This window comes from Gracilinanus agilis, chromosome 5 (genome assembly GCF_016433145.1).
Source record: "Gracilinanus agilis isolate LMUSP501 chromosome 5, AgileGrace, whole genome shotgun sequence".
Lineage (NCBI taxonomy): Eukaryota > Metazoa > Chordata > Mammalia > Didelphimorphia > Didelphidae > Gracilinanus > Gracilinanus agilis.
The window spans coordinates 267,172,002-267,184,206 of record NC_058134.1 but is presented as its reverse complement, the minus strand read 5'-3'; the positions used below and the strand labels follow the sequence as shown (position 1 = coordinate 267,184,206).

Sequence of the window (12,205 nt, the reverse complement as noted above, 5' to 3'; positions counted from 1 at the left end):
ATGTCTGCCCTTCTGTTTTGATCTTGTTGACTTCTTCCCTGTCTGAAAGACCAAGATCACATACAGTGGAGATCAGACAAGTGCATCAGGCACACACGGTTTACACTAACCTGTTTCTTTGGTTTGGCAATCCAAACAGGAAGAAATTCTCTAACTCCAAGCTTCCACTGGGAAAAGGCTTCCTCAGGTCAGAGCTGTGGCTTTGTATGTGACCCCCAGTCAGGATTTTGTGTTCTGTTGGGTGGCCACTGAGTGGACTGACAAGCACAGGGGTTAAAATGTTTTTTTCCACCTTCGGAGCCCTGTTTATGCCAAGGGCCCACTGATGTCAGTTCTCATTGGCACCAGGCAGCAAGCAGCAGCTGCTGATTTGGCTCTTTCCTAATCTATAATTATAACTCCACCTGCCACCCAAGACAGCCCTCAGAATGAGTCTGTAGTGGCAGGGAGAATGTCAGGAACCTTCAGTCCAGCAGCTCTCCTCATTTGTCTCCCCTTGGTGGGGGGGAAAAGGAGAACCCATTTTCCCTAAGGACTTGAGGACAACAAGATCCAACTGCTAGAGAGAATGGAGACAAACCTTGGGAGATTTGTATGGAGAATCATGTCCTGTGAAGCTTGTAAGCTGAGGGGCAGGATGGGTTTCTGTAGGCAGGATGGAGGGAGACTCCCTCTCTCAGCCACAAAGGTACTGAGGATGGCTTGTGATTACAGACAGCAGCTACCTACATGTGTGTCTATGTGTGCAGTGGGACAGAACTATAGTATGTGATGGTTGGGTGGAAGACAGGGGAAAGTGTATCACTGCCTGGGAGAGCAGGACATTTATTAGCTTAGATGGGAATTTTTGGTAAACTGGCCTCATGTAAAACCATAACCATTTCTTCGACTTTCAGAAAATCTCCTGTTGGATGAGTTGGACATGTCCAACCCTCCTGCTTCTCCCTTGAAAGGGAAAGTTGTTTCTGAGTAGGGATATTAATTAAATAAGAGGGCAGGTTATTACAGAATGGAGGACATTTCCAATTGCTCTGTGCATAACTACATACTAAACATTGTATCTGAAGTCTGAACTTCAGAAAAATTCTTTTTTTATTATGAACTTAATAAATATCAGTAAACATGAACATTTCAATACATAAACAAAAAAGTGAATTGTATTTGATACTGCAAATTCTGTTATGCACAGCTTATTTTTCACCCACTGTGTACAAATTGTGTTTTCTTTCCTCCCTCCCTCCCTCTCTTCCTTCTTTCCTTCCCTCTCTTCTTTCTCTTTTTCTTTCTATTTTTCCTTCCCTCTGTCCCTTCATCTTTCCTTTCTTTTCCCTTCCTTGCTTTTTTCCTTCCTCTCTCCTTTCCTTTTTTCCTTCCTCCCTCCTTTCCTTTTTTCCTTCCTTCTTTCCTAATTTTGCCTCTTTCTCTGTTTCTGTTTCCATGTTTTTTCCTTCTCTCCATCCCTCTTTCTCTCCTTTCTTCTCTCTTCCTTCCTTCCTCCCTTCCTTCTTTCCTTTTGTATAATTCAAATTTAATATGGTAGTTCCAACACTGCTCTATTGATCTGTATCCCCTTTTGAACTTCCTTTTGCTCTCTTCTGCTTGTTTTTTAAATAATCCATAGATGTCCTTTTCTTTCACTTCACTATTAATACCATCCAAACTCTATTCTTTCCTCATAAATAAGGCTAAAACTCTCCCTTGATGCACAAAACAAATCCACCCATGGGTTATGTCTTGGAAAGTGTCTATCCTATTTTGTTCTTCTCCTCCACCTCTCTGCAAAGAGATGGGAAAAGAGGTTTATCATCAGACTTCTGGAATAGTGGCTTGTTATTAAGTTTAGCATAGTTTTGAAGTCCTTCATAGTTGTTTTGCTTTTCAGTGTTGTACATTGTTTCCCTTGTTCTATGTTCATCAATCTGTATCAGCTCATATATGTATTCCTGGATATTCCCTTCATCCATTTCTTCCATCATTTCTTCTAGCCCAGTGATATTCCATTATATCCATGCACAAGAATTTGTTTCCCCATCCTTCCATTGATAGTTTCCTACTTTATTTTTTGTTGAGTTATGATCATTCCACCTTAAATATCATGAAGCTCTTTGTATATTTTGGGAAGTCATGGCAGCTAAAAGTAGAACCATAATGGGAAAAACCAGAAGATTTGGCATAGACAACTTGGGTTTAAATTCCAGCTCTTTTACTACTTGTACAACAATGGGAAAATCATTCAAATTCTAGCTTCATATTCTGCAAGATAATGGAATTAGATGAGCTGTTCTCTAAGCTTCTCTCCCAGCTATAACTTCTTGATTCTGCCATGTAGCAAGCTTTATAATAGTGTTGAAGTGAGTCAAACTCATTTTTCTGTGGAGCAATGTCATTTCTAGCCAAAGGGAAATGTTTCAGAAATATTTCTGTGGTTTTATGTAGTGATCACAAAACCTAATTAGCTTTTCATGGAAGGAGAATAGATGTGATAATAATTAAGAGTTAAGTTGCAAACCTGAAATATAGCAACTCAGTTTTAGTAAATCTCAGGCTATTTACAAGATAGTAACTTTGGGAATGGTCTATTTTCCCACTCATAATCCCAATGGATTTTGGTGTGTTCAGACATACAAAGAAATCTTGGACAGAAATAAATGGATTAGTGTGCAGCCCTAGGTGAGACCCTGACCGCCATACTTGGGTGGGGTTGGTGGATAGTGCCTGAGGATCAGTGCTGCAGTGTACATCTGGTTCTTTTGTAAATGGAGTTTCTGTGATCCCCCACAGGGCTGTTCTGAGAAATGACTAATGAATGATGGCAGAGGACATTAACAATGTAAAATGCTTAATAATAATGAGATTGCTTGAACAAACTACCTTTATCTTGAACGAACGCGGAGGATGGAGGATATTCTTTAACAGCTCTGGAAAGAGATCCTTTTGAAACAGACTCACTAATAACCATCACACACCATAATTTCTTCTAAAACTACCAAGCAGCAACTCTCTTTTCAAAAAATAATTTTGACTTTTTTGAGGGACACATGTTTAAGCTTTTAATTCCAGGCCAACCATAGAATGTATCCTTCCAGAGAAAACGATTTCCATGTATTATATTATCGTTCATGCTTTTGTATTTTTTGTAGACACTGGAAATTTATTAGACATGATGATGTGGTTTCAACCAAACCTATTTTGAGCCCTCCTGGAAAATCCTTTGCCTTAATGCTGGCCCATCCTCAGCGACAGGACTATTCATAAAGTAAGTCAATCAATAACCCAGAGTGAAACAATTAGGAAAGGATGACATCACATGGGGTGAGAATACCATTCATTTGGAGCTGCAGAGCATGTTCTCTGATAGGTAATTTTTTTTTAAGACCCATATTTAGGAAGTCAATTTCATTATTCCAATTTTTTTTTTGTGGTCTACCAATGCATTTCATTCTGGGAATTCATCCCTGCTATGGCCAGCCTATTTTGGTGTAACAAATTTCTGTGAATCTGAAACCTTGAATCTTTAAAGAATTCAGAACTAGAAAGACCTTTGAGATCAGATAATTCAACTGCCTTATTTTACCTGAAAATGGGAGTGGGAGAGGCAGGTGTCAATCCCAAGTTCTCTTTGGGTATTATATCTCCCAGGTGCTTGAGCATTAATTCAAATCTTTCAGCACATCAAGTCTGAAAGCAAGGAAGAAAAGAATAAAACATCTATTGAGTGCCTGCTATGTGCAAGGCTGGGTAGCTAGGTGGTGCAGTGGATAAAGTGCTGGACCTGGAGTCAGAAAAACTCATCTTCCCAAGTTCAAATCTTGCCCAAGATACTTACTAGCTATGTGATCCAGGGCAAATCACTTAACTTCTGTTTGCCTTAATTTCCACATGTAAAATGAGTTGGAGAAGGAACTGGCAAATCACTTCAGTTTCTTTGTTAAGAAAACCCTAAATGGGTTCATGAAGAATCAAACATTATTGAAAAATAACTCAACAACAACATGTGCCAGGCAACGTGCTAAGGATTCATTTACAAATATTATCTCAAGACAGTACTCTTGCAACAGGATGAGATAATCACTTTTATTTTTTTTTAAATTTATTTATTTAATTAATTTAGAGAGATAATGACTTTTAGAATGGAAATGATAGACCTGGCGATAGAAAAAGAGGATGCTTTTCTCTAAACTGCATCTAGATTTGGGGTTCTTAAGTTGAAATTATGAGTAGATTTCAGGGGGTCTATGTACTTGGATGAGAAATGATTGCCCCTTTATTTTCCCTAATCTTCAATATTTTATTTTATGCATTCAAAAACATTGTTCTGAAAAAAAGGAGCCCATAGGTTCATCAGACCAACAAAGGGATCCATATGATTAAAAAAAAAATAAGTTAAGACCACCTCACCTAGGTGGTGTTCATGGCCAGGGCTGCCCTTTTATCTAGGAGGCTAGAGTTGGCAGACTTCAGGGAAGAGGAAGATCCAGGTGGTTAGTGATGACTCTTCCCACCCCCCCCCCCCGCCCCCCACATTGTTCATTGAAACCTATTTTAAGTGTAATAAAAGAATTTGTGAAACAGTGTGGCATAGAAGATAGAAGATTGCCATTGGATTCAGAAAGACTGAGTTCAAGTCTCCCTCTGATGCATATGCTACCTATATTGATCATTGGCAAATTACTTAACTTCTCAGGGCCCCAGAAAACTTTTCAAGATAGCTCAACTCAGGACCATCAATACTCTTAAAAATTACTGGAGACTCCTAAGAGCTTTTGCTTATGTGAATTAGATCTGTTGATATATACTAAAAAAACTGTTAAAATTTTGAAATATTTATTTATTAATTCACTTAAAATAATAATAAACTCATCACTTGTAAACCTAATTTTTAATGAAAAATAACTATATTCATTGAAACAAAAAAATTTAGGGAGGAGGATCATTGTTTTACATTTTTTATAAATCTCTTTAATGTCTAATTTAAAGGACGACAGCTCTATTTTCCCATCTGCTTCTGCAGTCAATCTATTGCAATATGTTGTTTTAGAATCTATGAAAACAATGGCTAGATGGTGCAGTGGATGGAGTGCTGGACCTAGAGTCAGGAAGACTTGGGTTCAAATTGGGCCTCAGATACTTACTAGCTTTGTGATAAGTCCATTAGCCTCAGTCTGCCTCTGTTTCTTCAAGTGTAAAATGAGACAATAATTTCTACCACTCAAGGTTTTTATAAAGATAAAATGAGATAATGTTTGTAAAAAACATTTAGCCCAGTGCCTGGCATTAAGTAGGTGCTAAATAAATGCTCAGTGGCTTCCCCTTTTCCCCTGAAGAAGTATATGGAAGAAATCTGGTCTAAACAAACATTTAGTTGGAAAAAGGAAGAATACTTTTATGAACAATGATGTTTTAGTATTATTATGAAAATTGTTTTGACTTCACAGATCCCCTAAAAGGGTCTCAGAGACTCTCAAGGGTCTGTAAGCCATATTTCGAGAACTGGTGTTCTAAGACTATAACTTCCACACGCCTTGAGAGAGGGAGTTCCCACACAAGAAGTTTCCTATTCTGATGAAATCATAGACCAAAAGACAAAAACCTTGTAGGATGTAGTTGTATCATTGTAATTTATCTTTCTTAAACAAACACACAAACAAAAACCCCTCTTACCTTCCATCTTAGAATAAGTATCAGCTTCAAGGAAGAAAAGTGGTAAGGGATAGACAGTTGGAGTTAAGTGACTTGCCCAGGGTCACACAGCTAGGAAGTGTCTGAGGTTAGATTTGAAACCTGGAACTCCCATCGCCATGCACCGAGCCATCCAGCTGCCCTGTAATTTATCTTTGAGGGTGATTTTTGTACACTGGACTTCTTCTGGGACTCCATCAGATCTGCCATATCATTGATATGAATATTCCTTTCACTGATGCTGATCAGAGCCTTTCAGCAAAAATCTTATTTGGGTAACTTAGAGGGTATTGGAATTCCTAAGTATTTTATAGAAGATGTTAGTTTGAAGTTGTTAATAGCAGATCACTATCAAGTCCAATGATTTGAACCTTGTCTGCTTTACATATGGTCTTTATCTCTTTAACTAGGCTGGAACCCCCTTGAAAGCAGAGATCATGTCTTAAACTTCCATACCCTACACTGGCCCCTGGAACAGTGGGACATGCATGGTAGGTACTCAGTAAATGATGGATTGAGATAACTGATTATGGTGATCCAATTTTCTCATTAAGGTGACTGTTCGTGTCACAGACATTTTTCTCATGAAACCTTAATATAGCAAAGATCAGCTATGCTGATAAATTAATAAACTAAATATATATTTTTAATTCAAAGATATTTTATTTTCCCAATTACATATAATAACAATCTTCAGCATATGCTTTCCCAAAATTATAAGCTCCAAACCATCTTCCTTCCCCTGCTCAGAGATTTGATCTGGGCCATACAGGTATCATCATACAAACCATACTTCCATATTAGTCATTGTCATAACAGCACATTTATACAGAACCAGAACCCCAAAATAAAATCAGAAATCCACTGGTGTGGAAGACAATATTCTTTCATCAGCATCCATCCCACACCAACAGCTTTTTCTCTGGAGGTGGATAACATTCCCTGCCTTAAGTCTTTCAGAATTGTCCCAGATCACTGCACTGCTGAGAGTAGCCAAGTTTTCACAGCTGATCATTGGACAATATTGTCTTTTCTGTCTATAACTAAATCACATATTTTTAAGAAAAAAAAATTATCCTTTAGGAAGGACTTTGTTTTTCGTCGTGGGTAGAGCTCTGAGTCTCCAGAGGAAGGAGAATGCATTAAGAATTTTATCCCAGCTGAGGTTCTCTCTGCACAGAAGGAACGATTTTTTATTGGCATCACTCCTAGCCTCCAAAATTTTATCTGCTACCTGCCAAACTCAACAGGCTGGAGATGCAGTACATTGCATTTTGAGGGTGACTTTTTCAAAGGGAAGATCCAGAAACTTAATTCTATTTCAGAGATGAAAGCTTATATTCCAGAGTATTATTACAAAGAGCTTTAAGGGTGTACTGAACTGTACAGTATATGACATTGTGCAAATAAACAGTACTCTTGACCTTAAGCACATTCCAAATAACCAAGGACAATAGAAAAGACCACATAGAATTCATGGCCTTTCCTAAACCTACAAGGAAAGCCCAGAAAATCCTGGGAATTTATTCAGATGAAATTCAATTGCTTCAGCAGAGTCAAGGGAATAAGAGGCACCATGGGAAATGACACTGATCTGAGAAAAGGGAAGTGTTTGAAAAGTGGTAATATGCCATGTCGCAAAGGTAGATGTCTAAACAGACTTCTCCATGAATGAAGATGTTAAACAAAACAATCCACAGGTCAGTTCTGAATAAAGAACAGAGAAAGGCTTTGTTACGTAGGTGAAGCCCATAATCTTTCCCAAGATAATGCTATTTGAACTCAGTTGGCTCCCTATAGTTTCTACTTGTGGAGTTTTACTCAGCGAAAAAGAATAATGGAAATGACCAAAATGGGCCACAGAGAACAAACAATTCAATACTTTCTACTTTTCCTTCCAAAGGTTTGGAATAATGCATCTACTATCATTTCATCAGTTGGTTTTGCTCAGCTCTTTTTCTTTGTTATACAGGAGGGTTCAAATAAATTGTCATTTCCATTCCCAGACAATCTGGGAGTGAAAGGGGCATCCCTGTGCTATGTGTTGCCTAAGGAGAATGATTTTGGCTAGATGAAGAGAATGCAGACACAGCTCCTGCTTGACTGAGTAAAGGACAAGTTAGTCTGAAAACTTTGTAAAAGAGACATTCTTCCTTCTTCATATTGACTTTGAGTGCCTGAATTACGTGGGGACCAACTCCAGACATGTATATATAGAGAGAGACAGACTTTGGAAGAAGCAGATGTATAGAAGAGCCCACTTTCTATATGAAATCTTTCCTAGTTCTTCTTTAGCTTCCTCCTCAACCTTCTGCTCCCAATAGCTGGTACCTCCTCCCTCAAATTACCTAGATTTTACTTGGTTGGTGTTTAATTATTATTAATTTTTAACTTAATTAGTAATGTAATTATTATAATAATCAGTTATTCATAATTAGTAAAATATTATTATTTATATGTAGTATGTCCTTCACCCAACTGGACAGTTACATTCAAATGTTAGTTCTCTAGAGAGCTATTAACTACTGCTATCTTTTGGATCGTAGAGATAACTCTGAAGGGATTGGTTTTCAGTACTATCACTCAGAAGCCCCCACAAATGAGCTTCCCATTGGTTATCAGCCAGTAGCTTTTAGCAAAGATATTTACTAAGATAATATAGTAAGAATGATTAGAACAAAATATTCCCCTGCAAACCAGGGATCTATTCTCCTAAGAGTAAGTTTAAACAAAACACAAAAGTAGTGAATCACACACAGAGGGAACATTAGTAGGAAAGGGCTACCTCACTAGTTCTGACACTGAGAATACTTTTCTTGTGGAGTTTTCATGAAATTCTGAGGTGGAGCTTTCTTCTGGTTTCCAAGGCTTGATGCCTTTGTAGAGTTCATAAGCGGAATTTTCCCTATCACAAAGGGTTATACTTCCTGAATCTGCTGACTCCTTCAGGTCTCTATCTTTAGGGTGAGGCGAGAAAGTGAACCTCCAAGGGATTCTGATGTCTGATGTCAAATGCATAGAAAATCATTCCTCTCTTAAAGTTGTTTGTTTTTTTAATAGCATTTTGCCTAGAACTTTCCTTTGTCTTTATTACATCCTATTCTGTAACATACTTATTTATGTATATTCAATTATGTTCCTTCATTGGACTGGAAGCCCAAGAGGGCAGCACCTGAGTCATTTCTTCTTTTTGAATCTTGAGCACTTAGGTTAGTGTCGAGCACATTATCAATCAGTCAGCCAAAAGTGTTTTTAGATATTTATTATGTGCCAGGTGTTGCTCTAAGTGCTTTACGAATATTATCTCATGGAAGGTGCTGAATAACGTCAAATTGTAGAATAGGTCAGATGAATATAGGATGAAAAATTGGTCTTCTTCAGCAAAAAATATTATTAGAATAATATTGTACATTCACCATATAATAACCAAAATGATGATTTGCAATATTTGAAAACAGGCAAAAGCAAAGGCAAGTGACTCTTTTTCACTTCCTGTTTATTTCTCTGAAGTGTCTATTTGGCACAGGTTTGTGACTGACTCATCACAAATGATAACTGGCAAAAGCCCTGACTAACCCTGACCTAGTATAACCCTGCACATGATCAGGCACAAAATACCAGAAATAGTTTTTGATGGCGATGATTTCTCTACTTAGCTTCTTCCTTGGAGCACTCTGGGATACTTGAGCTTTTCTCTGCCTTCTCCCAGGATATTATTCCTACAGAAGATGAACAAAACATAGGGATCCTAATTTTCAAATCAGATTCACTGATTATGTAATGAATTCAATGTGGGTAGCACAGTACAGACTAGCAGACGGCCTTAACTTAGAGTCCATGAACTATTTTTTAATGTTGATAATGATTTCAATATAATTGATTTCCCTTGTAATTTACTAAATTTTACTTTAATGCATTTAAAAATATTACTTTGAGAGGGGTTAATAGGTTTTATCCAATTGCCAAAGAAGTCTTTGAAGAAAAAAGGGCTACTAATCCTTGGTGGGGAGGAAAAGTGTCTGTCTTGGAACTTGAAGACCTGGGTTTAAGGACTGTTTGTCATCTTTTGACCGTGGGCAAATCACTTCCTCTTATGTAAAACTGAGATGATGCCACACTATTTAAAATTGAGATAATTCACTCCAACGTGGCATCTCCCATGCATATTTCAAGATCATTCAAGAATTCTTACAATATAAAATAACAGAGATACCCTTGCTCAATGGTCCTCTGATTACTAATATAGCAAGTGGGCATCAAAAAAAAAAAAAGGATATATGTTCAACAAGTAACATTTGCTACTCTCTTAGAGGCTATCCAGTTTGGAGTCTAAATGAAGAGGGATTCCCTCATAGATGATTAGATTCTTTAGATATTCCTGTTTGCAAATGATGTGCTGATTATATCAATCCCCAGAACACTGCAGAACTTCCTAAAGTGGATCCATCATAACTCAAAGGAATTCAGCCCAACTATTCACACAGGAAAAACCCAGTGGATGACTAATATCTGTTGTCTAGACTTGGAGACAAAATTGACTAAACAGTCCACAGATATAGGAATAACTAGATAGGAAAAGAAGAGCTGTATAACCTGAAAAGAAGTTAGATTGGTCATATAAAAAAAGCAAAGGATAATTGATAGGCAGCCTTTGAATTCCCATGATGTACATACAATGTCAAAAGATCCAGAGCAAACCCCTACATAGTTAGTAGATCTATGCTGTTGGGTTTATAGGAAGTCACGGACAAGAGTTGCACATGATAGGTAGACATGGCTAGATTGTAATTGGAGGTATGCTGGAGCTACCTTGAACTGGCTCATGAGAACTAGTTGTTAAATATTCCATGTGGGCATGTCTACCTCAGAAATCAGAAATACCACAAATCAGGGCTTCATTTATTGCTTTGTAGAGGTTGCTGATGACTTAAGAAAGTAATGGAGAAAATGCTAATAATGCAAATGAAACTTAAAAATGTGTGGTGTATACACTCCCCTCCACTTCTTGAAGGTTTATCAGCACACCACTGCTTGGAATTTACATTATAACCTCATCTAAGATGAAAGACCTACCTCAGCGTGTCCCCTGGAAATTTAAGCATAATATTAGAATGGAATGAAATAGGGTGCTGCTCTGTGGTTTAAAGGGAAACAGAATAGGCATCTCAACCCTCTTTTTCCCTACTCTTCTAAAAGAGAGATTTTAATTCCTGCTAGAAGGGGAGGCAAGAGGTTGGGAGTAGATGGCTTGGACACTCTCCTCTTCTCAAAGAGAAGGCTACTGGGCTAGAATTATAGTATCTGCTTTCTTTAATACTGTTAGGATAAGGGAAGTGGCTTTCAGATTCATCCTACCATGATCACTGTTTCATTAATGGGGGAGGAACAGGAAAGAGGATTCTCTCAAGCTTTATATCTAAGGTTTGATCCCTTTCTCTCCAAATCCCAGTACCATAATGAACACATATAGTAGGTAAAGCCAAGAATCCTATTTATCCAAGGTAATTTAAAAAAAGAGAGCAAAATCAGAGAAGATATACATATGGGAATATATACCAAATAACACCCAAAGAAAGTCTTCGATCTCATCCAAGGGGAGGCACTCTGATGTCTCTAATGTAGCAAGGTGGAAACAGGTAAATCATGGAGAAGGTTAACCATTCTTTTGACTTCCTCTCAGAGTCTTTTCCTTTAGTAACCTGGAGTGAGGTTAGCATCTCCCATCTTCCTGCTTGATGGCAGAAGCCAACAGCACCAGGAGCAAGTGTGGCATCCAAAGAGATCCGAAGAGACCCAAGAGTCTGAAGACACTTTCTTCACTCCTGCTCACCACAACTCAGCAACCTCGTGCAAGCACAGGACATTGATCTCTGCTAATAAGGAGAGAGTTCCATACCAGTGAGCTTTGGGACTGGGATTACAAAACATTCATAGAAGATCCAAAAGTTAACAAAAGGAAATTAGTCATAGTAGGAGAAGGATACTCAACAAGGATGTCTATTGAAGATATTGTGCTGATTCAGTTGAGCACATCTTTCCTTACCATGTATGACCCATGTGGATCAGTTGGTCAAGTATTAGAGAGGAGCTTCATCTCTTTCTGGCTTTTGGTATTCTGGAGACTGTGAAGAAATATCCTGTGACAGTATCTTCTGTACATCTACCCAAACTTCAAGACTATTATGAAAAAGTCTGAGGGAATCATTGTCTCTTACTATCATTAAATAGAGATATAACAAGATATAGATGCTACTTTTTATGTTACATTATATAGTACATTATTATATTATTATATATAATATTTTTGTTTTATATAATAATTATTATTATATTACATTACACAGTACAAAGAGATACTGTAATATAAAAGTACCCTCACTGGATTTGGAGCCAGAAGGCTTGGGTTCCAATCCTTGTACTTACTATCAGTGTGACTCAAGCAAGTCATTTAAACTTATGAGCCTTGGTTTCCCTATCTACAGAATAAAGAGATTGGATGAGATAGCCTTTAAAGTTCCAAACTATG

The 12,205-nt window shown here is 37.7% G+C and overlaps 1 long non-coding RNA gene across 2 annotated transcripts; it reads left to right on the top strand.

Moving 5' to 3' along the window:
- Positions 1-533: 533 nt before the first annotated feature.
- LOC123250533 lies at positions 534-11,867 on the top strand. 2 transcript variants are annotated; one of them, XR_006506404.1, is made up of 4 exons: positions 534-620; positions 3,141-3,256; positions 6,090-6,170; positions 11,360-11,867. It is a non-coding gene; the product is annotated as an uncharacterized LOC123250533 (long non-coding RNA). The 2 variants fall into 2 exon arrangements; XR_006506405.1 differs by lacking the exon at positions 534-620 and adding an exon at positions 662-688.
- Positions 11,868-12,205: the final 338 nt, after the last annotated feature.